We start from the raw sequence: 16,836 nt of genomic DNA, 5'->3' as shown, positions 1-16,836 counted from the left end.
GAGTTGAACTAATTGGGCTAAATCGATGAGAACAGTTGTGTGGTCGCGGAAGTGTCAGTCGCTAAATAGTTTTTATTTATTCATACCGTAATGGCAGTACAGTTTTTTAAACTAGCGCTTGTGAAAACATATATTTAAAAAAAATAGGACATAGTTTCCGGTTTGCGTGAATCATTTCCCCACTGCACCAAAAGTAATTTCTGAGACTTGAAGCTGAAAAAAAAACACTAAAAAGATGAATCGAGTTCAAATAAATCCGCAATATATATCTCCGTTAAAAAAGAGCCCATATGCAGAACTATAGAATCCCATTGTGTCCAGATATGCCACTCGCGTGTGTTTGAATACATTCAACGTCAAAATGATGGCTCGAGGAGGAAACGTTATTCACATCTGCGCGGAATAAATTATAGGGGTCGTGCTTCAGGCTTATTTTTTTTCATCCTACTTCATGTATTCAGTTATTTAGCTTTCACTTCCCCCGTGTGTTCATGGCGCCTCTTTTTTCTTCTGTAATGTTCCATGGCGCATGCAAAATCTTCTGTATTCTTAATATTTCTTGTATTTCCCAGTGTCCTTTGAGCAACCGCATTTCTCCTGCGTGTTCCGGTGTATGCTTCAAGCTCGGTTTGATTACATTATACTTTCAAAAGAGCTCTTTCTGTCGCTGTTTAAATCGCGGTTGAGGCAGTGGTGCGCTATCATCCGCAGCGGCCGAGTTCGGTTTCGCATTGCGATTTATGCTTTGTTTATCTGCAATGATGTTCGCTTTTTATTGCCTACCGAGTTTTCGACCGAGTTCGCAAAAGAGGTCAGGAAAGCACGAAAATAAACTTCATCCGGCCCACAATGAGTGACCAATGCGACCATATACTTGACGAACATATTACATATGTCGCATCAGTTGTAGTGACATCACTGGTCCAATAGGCTCAAAAGAGCTGTACACTGTTTTTACACTTCAGGAATGAGGTAAACTATCAGCAAAAAGGTTTTACGTAATATTTCAAACAGGTAATTGAGCTGCGCTGAGTGTCCATTTATTGCTTGCATAGCCGTGGCATGATCTCCAAGTGGGTGTGCGAGGTTGACCGCTGTATGTTTAGCGATCTGTGATGTTTTGCTTGCTTTCGGTTTCGGTATGTGTTATGCCCTTTCGGTATCGCTCAGCGTGCTCCAGGGCAGAATTGATCTCTATGACTAATAAGAGGTCAATTTGCCGACAGTCATGTTGTGTTTGCGTAAAAAAACAATGGCAACGTAAGAATCTGGTTGCTGGTAGGCAGCCTACAAAACTCAATATAACAGTATAACATTGGGGGGGGGGGCATCACACACGTGGGATTGATTCTGGGTAGGCAAAGCCTGCTTCTGCAAACAAGACTATGAAACAAAGCTGTTGGAGACTCATAGTGGGCCATTCGCTTGAATGCAGTAATTTCCTCAGCGGCACAATCTCCATACGAACGCTACGTTACAACTGAGGAAGCCTGAGTTGATTAGTTTGTACGGTAGGACATTGAGTCTCACTGCAAGACACTTTTACAGGTGAATAGAGACTCGAGGGTCACAGTTTCGTCAATGAATTCAGCTCGCACAATCTCAATACGAACGCTAAGTTACAACTGAAGAAACCTGAGTTGATTAGTTTGTACGGCATATTTATTTATTTATTTGTTTATTTCAAAATACCTTACAGGCCCCATGAGGAGCATTGAGTAACGGGGGCATCACTGCAAGACACTTTTACACGTGAATACCGAGACTCGAGGACCACAAAAAGGAGTAGAAATCATCGTCGCAAAACAGGGTTACAAATGAAGAAGATGCGGTAGCGTACACAACATCGGCTAAATTCAGTACAAAACATGCGGCAGAAGCTTCAGTATCATTCTCTCAGAACTGCTGTACCCCCTTTTCACTTAATGACAGTTATGTAGGGAGAAGAACACTGCTCCTCCTTAACGTCTGCGTTAACTATGTAGCCAGAATTTCTATATCCGAACACTCCTTTGTGGACGTATTAAGTGTGCCGTCAGTGGCGAAAGCTATAGGCAATATTTGTGGATTTTCTGTTTCTGCAGGCTCCCAAGTTGTGAATTCTGTGGCCGCTCAACAAGATCTTACTGATGCAAACAAGGTGAAAAAATGGTATAGCATAAAAATTGTTTCAGATGACACAAGAAGAGTTAGTTTAGGTGGACCATTTGTTTATGTTCTTAAAAGAGATTAACTTAATTTTCTCTAGGGTGTGTGAGCACTGTGCCACGCAGTAAACAAAGATGCATATCTTAATATATAACTTTCTCTATTAACTGAAATTTTCTAATTGTTTCATAGGACCTGAAATCAAACCTCGAAGATGGCGAATATTCGTATTGTTAGTATACAGTTACCATAATCGATGGAAATGTATAGTTCGGTGTGTAAAGTTGACTAAGTATTGTGGCCATCCTCAGTTACCAATAAATTGGCCTTAATAGTTAGTGTATCTGCATAAAAGAAATAAAAGGTGACCAATATATCAAACAGCGGACTGTATACACAAAGGATTATTAATGGTGCAATAAATTGTTGGCATATCCGCGCTAGGTTTAATGGGCATACAACACCAGCGTCTGCAGTGACAAAAATCACGCAGCATGACCTGATAACGCGCTGCAATTGTTTGCTTATAAAAACATCTGAAAAGTTAACGGAAACACATTGAACTCACATTTCCCAAGACATTTCATCCATACTGTCAGTTCATACAAAATTTAAAAATGTTGCCGTGAATTAAACTGCCAATGACTTAACTCACATTGCCCAAGATATTTCATTCATACTGTCAGGTCATGAAAAGTAAAAGAAATAGGTAACCGTAAATAAAGTGTCAATTAGTAGGCTATCAAAACAGTTCGCAAGAGAAAAAACAATATTTTACTCTATTATTAATCCTACTTGTTGTGCGCAAGTCATAGACACAATGCTGCGGTATTGCATTTCATGATTTGGTTACCTTTTTTCAACGTGAAAGTGGGCCGTTCACAGAAGTATAACCACAATGACGGTCATTGATACCGAGAGCAATTCATTTGAGATGAAACAAATGTGGAGAACGAAATGGCTTACTGCGTAATTCCTTGCGCCTATTATGGTTACCAATTGCAGTTGCTAGCCACTGCTTTAAATTGACATGGGTTAATGATCATAAAGAGTACTAATAGTCATTAACTCTTCGTGTCCTATCCTGGTTACAAGCAAGCCCCAGTCTAGCATTTTGTCTGTGTCTCGTAATCTATTCTCTCTTCCTTAAAACCTCTATACCTACCTTGTACCTATAATCCCATGCCTGTAACTGATCCGATCCTATTAATTTCTTCCCTGCCTTTTTTCCACCAATACTGTAACCATCTCTTGCTTATCTTCACTGCTGATGGATAATGCTTCCATCCGCTTTACAACGCAGCCCCTCTGAAAGGTGGAGAGTTCCTATGGGTCGTGGTGAGCTAATACCTTCGCATTGTACTAGGATGGGCTGAGTTGTGTCAGGAATTTAGCTGCAGAACACACATGCCTCATCCTGTCGAAATTACTCCCGTAGATTTTTGTCCTTGGGCAACCAGCTCTAGTCTCAGAAAGCAAGGCACAGCCGTTTGTGGTATTCTACAGATTTTTCTTTCTGGTTTCATTCGTGGTATTCTTTTAAATCTCCGTGGTCTTCTTTGTCTCCGTTCTCTGCATCCTTGTCTGTGTTTCGCTCCTTTCCTTTTTGATAACTCCATGTTGTCTATTTACACATTCAATGATCTTGTACCTGGTTGCCACAATGAAGTATCCACTTCAAGCCCAGAATGGCATTTGCAAACATCAGTTCTTGCCCCATTACTCCCTTTCCAGATCCGACGCACTACCTCTTACATATTGTTGCCCCAATGTGCACTATGTTTTATTAATGCTGCATTCCACTTCCCGTTCACTTTAAGATTATCTTGGTGGTTGCTTGAGTAGTTCTTTCTTTCGTTGATGTATACTCAGGTATATACAGGGTGTTTCAGCGAACACTTTCAAAAATGCCGATATGTTGCCTGTGGCAGATAGCGCAATTCTAGTTCCTGAGCTGGTCTACTCGAAGAGGCGGACATTACTTGCACAAGAAATTGAAATGTTTAATTGATTAATTATCAAAAAATCACTAAGTTTTAGCTAATTACCTGGTGGCCCATGTTGCAATGTATAAATTGTAGCCGTGGAATTCGCAAGGCGGATCCACTTGGAACGAATTCTCGGGATGACACCAGTTTCGATATATTAATTCCCGAACTTTGCGGAGAAATGCATTGGCGTTCCAGTTAGTTTCTTAACATAACGTCGCTTTATGCATTGAAGCACAAAATTAACTGGAACGCCAATGCATTTCTCCGCAAAGTTCGGGAATTAATATGTGCCATCAGGTAATTAGTGAAAAAGTTATTTAGTGAATTTTTGTTGATTATTCGATTATGTATTTCAATTTTTTGTGCAAGTAATGTCCGCCTCTTCGAGTAGACCAGCTCATTAACTAGAATTGGGCTATCTGCCACTGGCAACCTTAAATAAATTTTGAAAGTGTTCGCTGAAACACCATGTATAGTGCGTGACTATGGGTATGGCTTGCTGTTAGATTGATACTACGTCCTTATTTGTGTCTTCATTTAAGGTCATAATACATACCCGATTTCACTGTATCAAACTTAAGGCCTAGATTTGTGGGGGCATTGCCACAGACATTCACAAGTCTGTAAATCTCTGACATTGTCCACTAGCCGCATTATGCTGTCCGCATACATCAGTCCAGGGACCTTTTGTAGCACCCTTTGTCCATTACACATTTAAGATAAATAAAACTCTCGTTCACCGTTTTGCAGTTTTATTTCTATGCCCTTAACATAAAGCATCAACAACAATGGAAACAGAGGGAATCCTTGCTTCAGTCCTTAGTGAAGTTCCACAACTTCATTACTTTGCCTGCCTTCTCATACAATTTGCAATCGGTTGTCGCTATATACGTATTTACTTAGCAGCTTCACAAAATCGTCATTTGTTAATTTGTTAATTAATGTTATATGCTAATTATCGACCCTGCAGTGATATGTTTTTGGTTTCAACTCTCATACTCTATTCATTATCACTTTATTGTGATTGTTTTATCTAGAAATATTGTGACCCTTCATTTTCTTCTTGTTTCAATTCCATTCGCTTTTTCCTAACTTTAATTTCTAGTTTTTCTTTTTTTCTTTCTAAACACTAGGCAGGCGTTGTGCACCTTCCAGGTGGCAGTTGCGAGCCTGCTCTACCTTTTTTCTCTCTCTCTTGCAATTGTATTCATGTTTTCAGAATAATAATAATAATAGGAAAGTTTAATATATATCAATGAATTAACAAATTTAATCAAGGAACCAATCAATCAATTTTATTGATATGCCTACCAACAACTTGCTAGTCTTGGTACCGGCACAAGTGAGAATAGGAATAATTCGCCGGTCAACTACCCATCTCCCAATATTTGGTTGGGTACATGAAATTGACTCATTTGATCAAAGCAATTGTGGCTTCCTCAGGGCAAGATCGGGCAGACGTTAGAAATATATGAAACAAAGCAATATTCCAAGATACGTCGTGGCACCAAGCATGGGAACTGTTACGTGGATCCAGATGGTTAAACATGTATCAATAAACTAGAATAAACGTACACAGTTTATACGATAACGGTTTAGAATGTACCATACAAAAATAACATTGAAATTTCTGAAAGTAGGTTATGAAAGGCACTTGAGTGCGGCTTCAAAAGTGGGAAACTGTGAAATATGTCCATTTTCTGTTATTTTTCGTTGAGACCCCAGTATCCTGACGAAATAAATCGTTAAGGGGCCCGAAGTATATACATAAAAAGGCTTATACATACCAGTGTGTTTTTAATGAAATTCCTAAGCTAACCGAACTTACTCCTGATATTGAATCAATGAGACCATTTAGATGCTTGAATAAGAAGGTTACGTCAGCTTTGGTGCGTCTGCAGTCCAGGTCTTACAGACCAACGATTACTTTACAGCGTGGCTGTTGTTCACGGCCGACCTTCTTGGAGCACCGATATTAGTGTACAGACACAATTAAATTTCCTCTTAAGACTGTCTACTGGATATTTGTTAGACCATCATGCACTATTCCACATGACAGTGCTATATTCTAGCAAAGGTTGGTAGATAGATCCGTACAGGGTTAGAAATAGACATGCATTTCTGAATTTGCTCGAGATTTGACTTGATGGACTCAGGATGGCGCCGGATGCGCTTTGCCAAACAGTCTATGTAGGGTCGAGGAAGTGAGCTTAGAATCAAGGATGACTTCGAAGTCAATAACTTCGCACTCCCGAGAGAGTGTGTGTCCCCAGGTGGTAAAGGAAACGTAATTTATTTGTCTTGTGTGTACATAACACCACTTTCGTATTACAGCGTAAGCTGTTATGGGCTCATTACAATCGCCGTTTTGAATCGCGATGGTGTCCACCGCCACCGCCTCCGCGACCGCCGCTGATGACCTTAACCGCTATCGCCGGAAATGCGAAAAAAAGTGCCCGGTCCCCGCCGGGATCGAACCCAGGTCCACTGCGCAGGAGTCGGATACTTTACCACTGAGCCACGCAAGCGCTTGCTATCAGGCAGGGAAAAAATGTCCTATAAACGCGCCCTTGGCAGGCGCGCAGGCGCAGACGACGAGATGCGATTCAGGCGAGCCGCGCAATCAACGCTATCCCGAGTCTCTCGCCAGTATGGTGGCGCCATTTAGTTAGGGCACCTGCCAACGCAGCGTGCGCAGGCGTAGACGACGAGATGCATTTCAGACGAGACGTGCATCAACGCGATCCCGAGCCTACCGCCAGTATGGTTGGGCCATCTGGTTAAGGTGCCTGCAAACGCAGCGTGCGCAGGCGCAGACAACAAGATGCAATTCAGACGAGGCGCGCAATCAACGCGATCCGGAGCCTCCACCAGTATGGTGGTGCCATCTAGTTGAGGCGCCTACAAATGCAGCGTGCCCGACATGTAAGTTGCGTATAGCAGTTGCATGCTGTATGTAACTGGACCTGGTTAACTCAAGCAGGCTAGGTGACTATTTGTCACCAGCCCGTTTTGAAGATTCCAATAAACAATCATGATCATTATCATCATCACCAACAACAACATTAACGTACTGTGGCACGGGTCAAGGGATGTGACATGTGTGACACGTATTCCGGATATATCTTCGGCACAAGTTATGGTGTCTCCTCGCATGGTACGAACCACTGCTGAAGAAGCGAATCGTAGAGCTACGTGAGCGGCTACAATGAGGCATCATTGGGCTCAGCAGACTGCTGTGCATAGCGCATTACAAGCCGCAGCTCGCCATCGACGCCGGGCGGACAGTTCAGATCATTTTCGTCAAAACGAGGCGAAGACACTTTGCCACGAAGACCCTGTTTTGTGTGGTGCCGAAATTGGAGCTACTCTTGAGCCGCTCCACCAGCTTACGCTGTTACTGTGCTGCGTGTGCCGCGCAGGCTTGTAACTTTATTTTTTCGCGTTTAACAGCCAGTACGTGCGCAAATCAGCAAAGGCGGATATGTCTTCTTGAAGTTGAGTGTAGTCACGAATGTTGGGATTTTTCAAAATATTTTTATGTCATTCAGGTAAATGCATGTATTATTCACGAATAGACAAGAGAAGCCGTTCAAGGACATAGTTCTGTGACGCACCGCTGGAAGCTATAAACATGCTTCAGGACTGCCTGTTCGACGTGACATATCATTGTCGGTGTGACAGGTGGCACTGTAGCAAATTTATTATACGCGGAAAGACCTGAATCAGAGTTTTGGATACACAGGGCATAACTGATAAAGACCAAACGCCTAGCATAGATGATCGCAAACATTGCTTATTGGGTTCTTGTTCTCGATTGCTCCCACAGCCTGTGTCATGAAGGTGACGAAGTTTGTTATTGTGGAACTGGCGGGGATAAACCCATGTTGATTGGAGATTAAGGTGTTGCGCACGCTGCATACAAATATTGTGTGCAGGAGAAAATAAAAAAAAGTAGCAGCTTAGCCCGAAAGGCGAAGCATCGATTGCGATAGCAAATAAGCAGATATCCATACGAAGTAAGGATAGTACATTTAGCGGCCGTATCAACTTGTTAACATTTGCTTGATAACTAAATTAACAAGCATGGTATCAGCGCGCACAGCAAACATGAACACATCACACTCGATGACCGCGGACACTGGGTGTCAAAACGCTGGCTGGAGGAAGCGCGGCCGCAGCAGCGAGCAAAATGACTTTCGTGTTGTCCATCGCTTCAATGCAAACTGAGCGCCGAGAACACACAGCACGCAAAAAACTTGGAGTATGCTTAAGCTTCACCTTTAAGAGTGGAACGCGATAGCGTTGATGCCGACACCGACACCAGATTTTCTACGACATGGGGCCCGATCAAAATTTAGAAAGGCTCGGTTTTCAACATTCCCCTCAATGTTTCCTAGAACCAAAGTACAGCGAAACACCATCAGAATTGGAGGACGCTTAAGCTTCGCCTTTAAGAGTGGAACGCGATAGCATTCAGAGATCCCTGGCTGCTTATCAGGCTTTTTTGTAGTATATTCACATTACAATCCGACGCTATCCCGCCTGTAGGTTGTGGTTAAGTAGTACTCTACTATTTTTTGACGAATTTTACTTTGATAAATTCAATTTTTGTTCACTAACACCTTGCGCCACGCGTAGGGCCCGCCCGTTCGGGGTGGTTCGGGATGTTGTCGCTCAGCATGATTATTTCCGCCAGATGCCGACACCGACGCCGACGCTGGAATTTCTGCGACACGAGGCCCTTAACGCTATCGCGTTAAAAGCTACGAGCCGCCGATGCACCTAGACCACGGTGTAAGATATATACCCTTCAGGTGGGGACACTTCTCGGCTTGCTTGCTAGACGCGATCGACCAGATAAAGTAGCAAGGGCGCGCGTCTATCGGGGCGGTGACGGCAGCGGATACCTATCGGCGGAGCGACGCAGCTTCAGTTAGAAGGCAGGCGAGAGCGTGCGCCGACAAGGAACGCGCGCATGCCCTCTCCCCGGTGACCTACTTTCGTGCGTCACTCAATCATTTTGGATTTCCCGCGAACCGCCGGTTGCTATAACAACGGGAGATTAAACCAATAAAAAGCTTTCTGTGTTGAAGTTGCGTCGTACTGCCGATAGGTATCCGCTGCCGTCACCGGGCCTTTCGGCGCGCGCCTTTGCTACTTTATCTGGTCGATCGAGTCTGGCGAGTGTCCTCACCTAAAGAGTATATATCTTACACCGTGACCTAGACTCTGCCCTCAATGCAGATCGCTCTCATATACGGCTGCGCGACCACGCGCAGCTGCCACATACGCATTTGCAGCCGGAGTAAAATGCCGCCCCTCTCCCTCCCCTTCTCCCGATGCCTGTCAACATTGGGTGCCTCGCGCGTGACAGAAGACGGCGCGCTTCCTGCCCGCTTTCCTCTCTTTCGCGCGGGCGAGATTGAGCCGCAATTGTTGACTCACGTCGAACGCTTTCACTCGCACCTTATACGGAACCTTATGGTGACGGCGAAGGCAAAAATGCGCCTGGAGTGTCCATATAATTACTATCGCAATAAAGCTCGCGAGGCAGAGCGGCAGAGGAGAGATGTTGGCATGTAGTTTTTCAAATCTGTTTTCGAACCAGGTTTGTGGATGGGAAAACCCGAGAAACTTTTCATGGTGTGGGAAATTCTCGTGTTTTGAGCCGGGTGTTGCACATAAAAGATATTATTAGCATAAGCCCAGCGCTGAGTCATTAAATAAAGCCATAGCAGTGCCATCAAGTTGTCATGCCAACGACGGCTTTGCATTGTCAATGCTTTTGACCATAACTTCTTCCCTAATCGACGCAGTTCCTTAACGCATCACCACTGGCTTACGGAAGATGGCACGAAATGGTTCACCGTCTCTGCCGAAAACTGACTTTTCAATCAGTTTGCGAACTGACTGAAATGCGTTTGCAAAGTGTTATGCAAACGCATTTGAGAAATCCTTGACAGTTTCGTGATCGCTCGTTAACATAGGTATTTTATCTGTTTTATTTGACGTTGACCTAATTTGCACTTATTTCCAGAAATTTCAAGATTCATAAAAACATTTTCGATTGATTGAGATACTGTAATTATTGTTATCACGGACATAAACACTTTAAAGAGACATCAGCATTCCATAAATTAGGTTTTCAATTGTCGGATACGGTCGTCGCCTTTTTTGTGTGTGTGGGCACGCTTCTTGCATTTCAGTGATTTCTGGAGTTCGGTCGAAAACCAAAATGCGTAGCGTGAAGGCCGATTTCGCTTTAAGGGAGCGGGCTTACTCGTAGCCCCTGCAGGAAGCCAGTGAAATGTTCGACGTGACAATTCGCATCATCAAGCGTTACTATAGGCGACCACTCAGCATTTGAAAAATAGTGACAAAAGATTATGTAATCCCCAGTGACGAAAGCACACTGCGGAGAAGCCGACCTTTTTGGTGCATTTCTTTTCAAGCCTTGTCCGGGTGTTGCCATAATCCAGAGAGAAAGGTAATAAAATAATAACACTGGGCGGGAAGTTAGAGAGCTTTTCATTCGCCTTCAGGGCTCTCTAGTGAACGTTAGGTTGTCTCCAATCGAACTGCAATATGAGCATTTATAAGATTTGGCATCAACCTCATATTTTCGCTCTTGTAGGTCACTGCAGCGGCAACAGCAACATGATGTCATCCGCTATCTTTTGGACACACGCTCATTTGACGTCCCAGTATATCCATCCCTCTAAATGGAAGCGCCACCAACTTTTCTCGCGATTTTGGTGCTGCCAGCTTTCAACGACCCACGCGCAAGTTGGCACGGGAATTCGTTGTTGCAGGCCAGGATCTTGCGAAAGTTTGCACAAGATGTTGTGTAATCCTCCCTGAGCCAGGCAACATACGCTCTCCGCTGCTTTTACGCCGAGCTGTATTTATATACGTCCGCGCGAGAGAAAGTATTTACCCGTCGTATGTAAGCGCGAATAGTTCAGTTGTGTTTCTTTATCCCCCCCAACAACACAAAAAAGGACGGATCTTCTCACGTAAGATTAGGCGTGCATGTTGCTGTCTTACAAATGTGTGCCTGTGCAATCCGCTATTGAAGCCGTGCTTACCGCGCAGTCTTCGCATTGGCGGCATTAAGTTGTTCGTATCCTTCTGGCTTCAAAAAACACTTTTCAACTAGAAAGTTGTTTTTTTTTTATTCGTTTCAGTATGCAAGTACAATGCACTTTGTGTGTCCGCTTGAATCTGTATCCCTTTTTTAAATATAAAGGGTTTATTTCAAAATGTTTTTCGCAAACCTAATTTGACTCCGGTCTGGATTGCGGTAGAGAACTGAAAAATAAGCTTCACAGTGTTGCCGATGAGGTGGAATAAAAGGTAGTGTTAAAAGAAAAGAAAGCGGTAATTTAGTATTCGTATATTAAAAAAATGGTTCAAAGGGAGAATAGCTTCTGCGTTCAGTGTGTGCTACGCCAGATTTAGTAATGTTAGGCCATGTCAGATCCAAGCTGTCGGGGCAGGGTCGGGGTGGTCAGACTATTAGTTTATAGGAGTCGTTGCTGAAGCATTTAATTCCATGCAATTAAGGCGATCCTACAGATAATTTTGTTGGAAGTTTTTCCTATCTTGACAATTTTTTGTCGATTTATTGTATTCTATTAGGATTCACGTTCACTATCACTGAATTTTACGTATAAACGCTTGCTGGAACGGTGCAAAATGTAATGAATATTTCGTTGCCTAGCTTTGGTAGTTCAATCACGATTATCCTTTACAGTATAAGTATAATTGTGGCAAAAGGGGACAAACCGACTAATTATGGTGCATTTATTATGACGCTATATTTGTAATGATGCCATAAAGCTTACAAGCGAACTTTTGTAAACGCCTAGCAGGTGTGTGGATGCTGCTTCGGGTATTCTAAACCGAACCTTCTGTAATACTGATGCGTTCTATTTATATGTGACATAAAGCACAAATTCTGTGACATCATTTGTATAATAACTATAAATTAAGTCAACCAATTAAGATGCTTCTGTATATTTCAAATGCTTTGTTCTATGCATTCCCTTTTCATAAGTATTTTTTCTCTGCCAACATTGTTAACGCAGGATGTGGAAGTTTCGACGTTCACACTCGAGTGCCAATATTTTCAAACAAATTTTCAGAAGCACATTCGTGCGCCATTTGTAAAGCCAGGAAACAATACGATAGGTTCAGGCTGCCTGATATATCACTTCGCTATGCTTATGAATGTTGGTGCGCCAGAGTGAATCCTTCGGGCTTGTGTCCATAGGTATGAGAGATGGCGCGCACACAATAATGCTGATTGCTTGTGTAAGCTTTAGTTTATCTCATTTTCACTTTGCTTTCACGCCTTTGTCGGTCGTGAGTAAACAAAGTAAAAACCCGCAAGATGGCTCGCAAGACGTTGCTGAAGCAAGACAGCAGTATCGATGGCTTTTAAATAAGATCAGCGTAACACGTATTGAAAGGTGCTTTTTCACATATTCCGCCCTCAATCGTAGGCGAGCGAAATAGGAAAATGCTACGTACTTTTGTGCATGCTGGATGTGTGTTTCGCACCCCTTCACGTATTTTTCGGGCCTATCTATGTTTGTATGTATGTTTCTGTGTTTGTGTCTATCTAGTATGTTTGTGTCTAACCGCTTCCCAGCCTACTTGGGTCAATTGGTAGTCCGTGGTCGGATGCGCAGCGCGTCGCTATTCTCTGCCGAAGGAACAGGGCTCGAAGCCAACCATCGCACCAACATGGGTCACAGAGTATGCGGCAATATGAAAAAAAGTGCCGCTCGTCAAAGAACGCCTTTCACACCGACATGGGTCGCTGTAGATGCGGGACTAGGTAGGCACCGCTGTTCGAAGACACTCTTTGATGCCAACTTAAAGCACTGGATGTGTGCCACTCGGTCTGTGCTGGTCGTCAACGAACCTCATTGATGCCTACTTGGGTGACTGGGCATTGCCAGTGCGTGAGTGTCCCTCTTCAATGAACGTCTTTGCCGCCAACTTCGGTATCTTAGTATATGTCACTGGGAATCTGCTCCTCTGCAATGACGTAAAATATCCCTGAAATTTCGCTCATGGTGAGCGGAACCGAACCCACGTCACAAGGTTTCCTCAAAGACAACAGTCCGATGCATTAGCAGGATGCGCCACAAATGCACTACGTATGTTCCATTTTTCAATGATCGCCTTCCACGCCAGTGCATTAGCGAGTTGTACCATAAGTACACTGGGTATGCGCAGCTCTTCAATAAACCTCTCACCAACTTGGAGTCACTGTGTATGTGCCACTGGGTGTGTGGCAAACCAGGAAACAATTTTCAGCGCTCGCAGGCACCGGCTAGACACGCTTCTTCTCTCGGAGGCTACGCGCCAACTTCTCGAAATCGCCACCAGAAGGCGCAGCGTGTCCGGAAAGGAGCACGATAGAGGAGTCCGGCTACCGCATGACGCGTTTCTCAGCGTCTGCACACACCGGCGCGCCATGCATTTCGGAGGCTACGCGTCGGCTTCGCGACGTCGGCGCTAGATGGCGCCGAGCGTTCTTAGGGAAGCGCGAAGGAAGAGTCCCGAAGCAGTGCACGCCTCATACATAACTCGTTTCAATGGTAGAAATACGCTTTGACGATATGTCGATCCAATGCTAAATGCATTGCCGTCGACAAGCATAGTGAAAAATGTGTCCCGCCGATTTTCTTTTTTCTTTTTCACAGTGTCCCTTATAGAAATATGGCCGACAATTGAACCCGCAACATGGTGTTTACCAACTAAACGCCACAGCCACTGAGCACCCGCGCCGGAAGAACGAATAGTTTTATGCGTTCGGCCCTACTTTGCTTATAATCATAAAAAGTACAGCGCACAATCACAGACAATCCCCAATAAGTAGGCAGAGTGTAGTGTGTTTCATTCGATAAACGCAAAACGCAAGTGCGAAGTAGTTACCATAGATTGATTGACAACACATACATACAAGCATTTCAACGTACGCTGAGCGCTGTTTGGCTCGGTGTATTGTATGAAGGGCAATAGCCAGCCCTGCGTTGCTGGTATATCCCTTTCGGTGGAATGTGAAAGTTGACCCGAGGCATTTAAAATAGGCTAGTTCAGACTGCGAGATGTGAAACAAAGTTTCACTGTTTCCACTCCTTTCGTTATTGTTTTCACACATGCGCATTGTCTTGCTAGATGCTACGCCTGAGGGAAGCGGAGTGCTCCGAAGTTTAGCACAGCCGCCCCTAAGGCGTTTCATTTGATCAATAAGCTTAAACAGGCTTTACGGACTGTTTAGTCGGCAAACAATAGCCGGCGTGTCGGAAAGCTGCTGGAGAAAATCCAATGAGAGTTGTCCCTTCTTTTGTTTAATTGAAATGTTCAAGTTTTATCGGTTGCCTCAGCTATACTTCGTTCTGGCAATAGAATGCAGCAGTTGTGAAATCCTAAATATGGATGAGGGCTTCCGTTATGGCGAGGTAGGCATGACACGCATTATCCGGAAACCCCAATGTGTTTGGTAGCAGATTTGGCAGAATAATATCTCAATACAACTGTTAGTCTTTTGTTATTCAATAATTCATGTAGCACAGTTTCAATACCGTAATTTCATCACAGTGCCCTAGAGTATTTTCCTATAGCGTTTGCTACTGGCATTTTAGTAATTATAGAGAAAATCAGTGGTCGTTTCAAAATTTCTAATATACGTTGGCCCAACGTTGTAATATACGTTGGTCCCAATATCCACAACCTTTCTGTGCGGAATGACTATGCCAGCAATGAACATGACACAAGTCAGCAATACTCCCAGTTGCGAACAAATTTACTAAATAATATATGGTTTAATCCCCAGAAACTGCAAAGTAGGTTAGCAGCAACACGGTAGTGGTGGGCTCGGGACTGATTTTGACTACTTATGGTTCTTTAGCATTCACCGTATTCCACAGGTACTCGCACCTTTTCGTATTTTGTCACCATCGAAAGCCACCACCTTGATGATCATGATGATGATGATTTATTGGCCTCCCCTTTGAAACGGGCTTGTGATCACTGATCGAACTTGCCACCTCGTGGTCAGCATGCCTCAACGCCATAGCCACCAAGCTACCTCGGTGGCTATTTGCTCTCTTGTTGCAAAAGTATTTCCCTTCAATATTTCTTGCAATGCTCTCGACTCTGTGCAAACTACTGAAATCTTGCGCAAAGTTCTTGAACCTTTACCGGCAATACAGATACAGAGCCACAGATAGATACAGATACAGATACAGTGCCATAATGATGACGAGATGGCAATGATGGCACGACGGCAATTGCAGCACAACGGCGAAAACGGCGGCCCAACAATTGTATCAGGTGTTTTATTTGCCCTATTATAGTCTGACCAGCGGGATAGGTTTTATTCTTAAGATAAGTTAGAGCCGGGCTTTCTTTACTCAGGAGAGTAAATTATTCGCGCATAGATAGGGCGGCAAGAATTGCCGAACACGACGCATGGCTAATTTATCGTCACTATTATTTAGAAAAAGTTATTTCCTGACCCGTGCGTTTTTCCAGAGAACAAGAATCAAATGAACAAAGAACCATTAATACAGTCGTTGGAAAGCAGAATGCTTATACAAAGTATCACTACACCTCTGTTTAATTGTTGTTGGGTTTTTTTTTTTTTGCTTGCCTCATCTTTGAAAGCTCATCTTTAGTAGTATAGACTTTTTGTATTTCTCATAAATTTTCGAACGAACGACGACTGAGCTGATTATAGAGAATTACTAAATAAATTTGGAAAGCCTATCTCCCGATGCCTTATTAATGAAGGCTTTCTAGAGTTGGCCTTATGTCCTGACTTAATTTTCAATCTGGGCAGCGGCGCTCATTCTCTTTATAGTCCGCACGGTGGCTTGCCACGGCACTGCTCTGCGTTAATGATGGTGTGTGGAGCAACGGTAGAACGCAAAACACGCTTGCCCAGCGGGCTTTGTTCTAAATATGGGCACGTTTTACAAAAACGTTCCTATGCTAAAGCAGTTAAAAAGGCCAAATCTCAGCAAATCGTGATATCTTAGGAATATGATGGCACTAATCAATAAAATCTATTTGCCAAGGCGGCCGGCCAATGCGAAACAACACTTACGAATTAAAAATTAAAATGTTTATTTGGTTTCTTCTATTTCAAATAAAGAAAGAGAAGTATTCGGCTGACTAGGGGAAGTTATATCGGATGATCACGTTCGGTCATGTAACTTTGAATGCGCGCTTAGGGGCTCGTTGAGAAAATCCGGATGTGCTGATTGGCTGATTAAGCACTACACTCCCACCCTCGGCGCTCCCTCCCCCTGATTCAAGCCAAAAAAAACTGGTAAGTTCAGAATGTTTAAGAATATCCAGTGCATAGGAGGCTCCAAGCTTGTTCAAGGCTGCTAGCGTTAAAATTTTGTTTCTGTTCCACAACCCTTACATTAGGCGCCGTGATTTTTTTTTTGTTATCGGGGTAGCCCTTGCTTCATTAAAAATAACCACCTGCTGGGATACTGCAACGGCTTTAACGTTACACTGCTGAACTCGATGTCATAGGTTTAATCCCAACCGCGGTGGCCCCTTTTAATGGGGGGCGAAATTGAAGCACTCTCGTGTACTCTCGAAATTGAAGCACACTCGAGCCCCCACCATGCTGCACCTCGTAGTCAGATCGTGGTTATGG

Source organism: Dermacentor silvarum, chromosome 4 (assembly GCF_013339745.2).
Source record: "Dermacentor silvarum isolate Dsil-2018 chromosome 4, BIME_Dsil_1.4, whole genome shotgun sequence".
Taxonomy (NCBI): domain Eukaryota; kingdom Metazoa; phylum Arthropoda; class Arachnida; order Ixodida; family Ixodidae; genus Dermacentor; species Dermacentor silvarum.
This window is presented reverse-complemented; position numbering follows the sequence as displayed.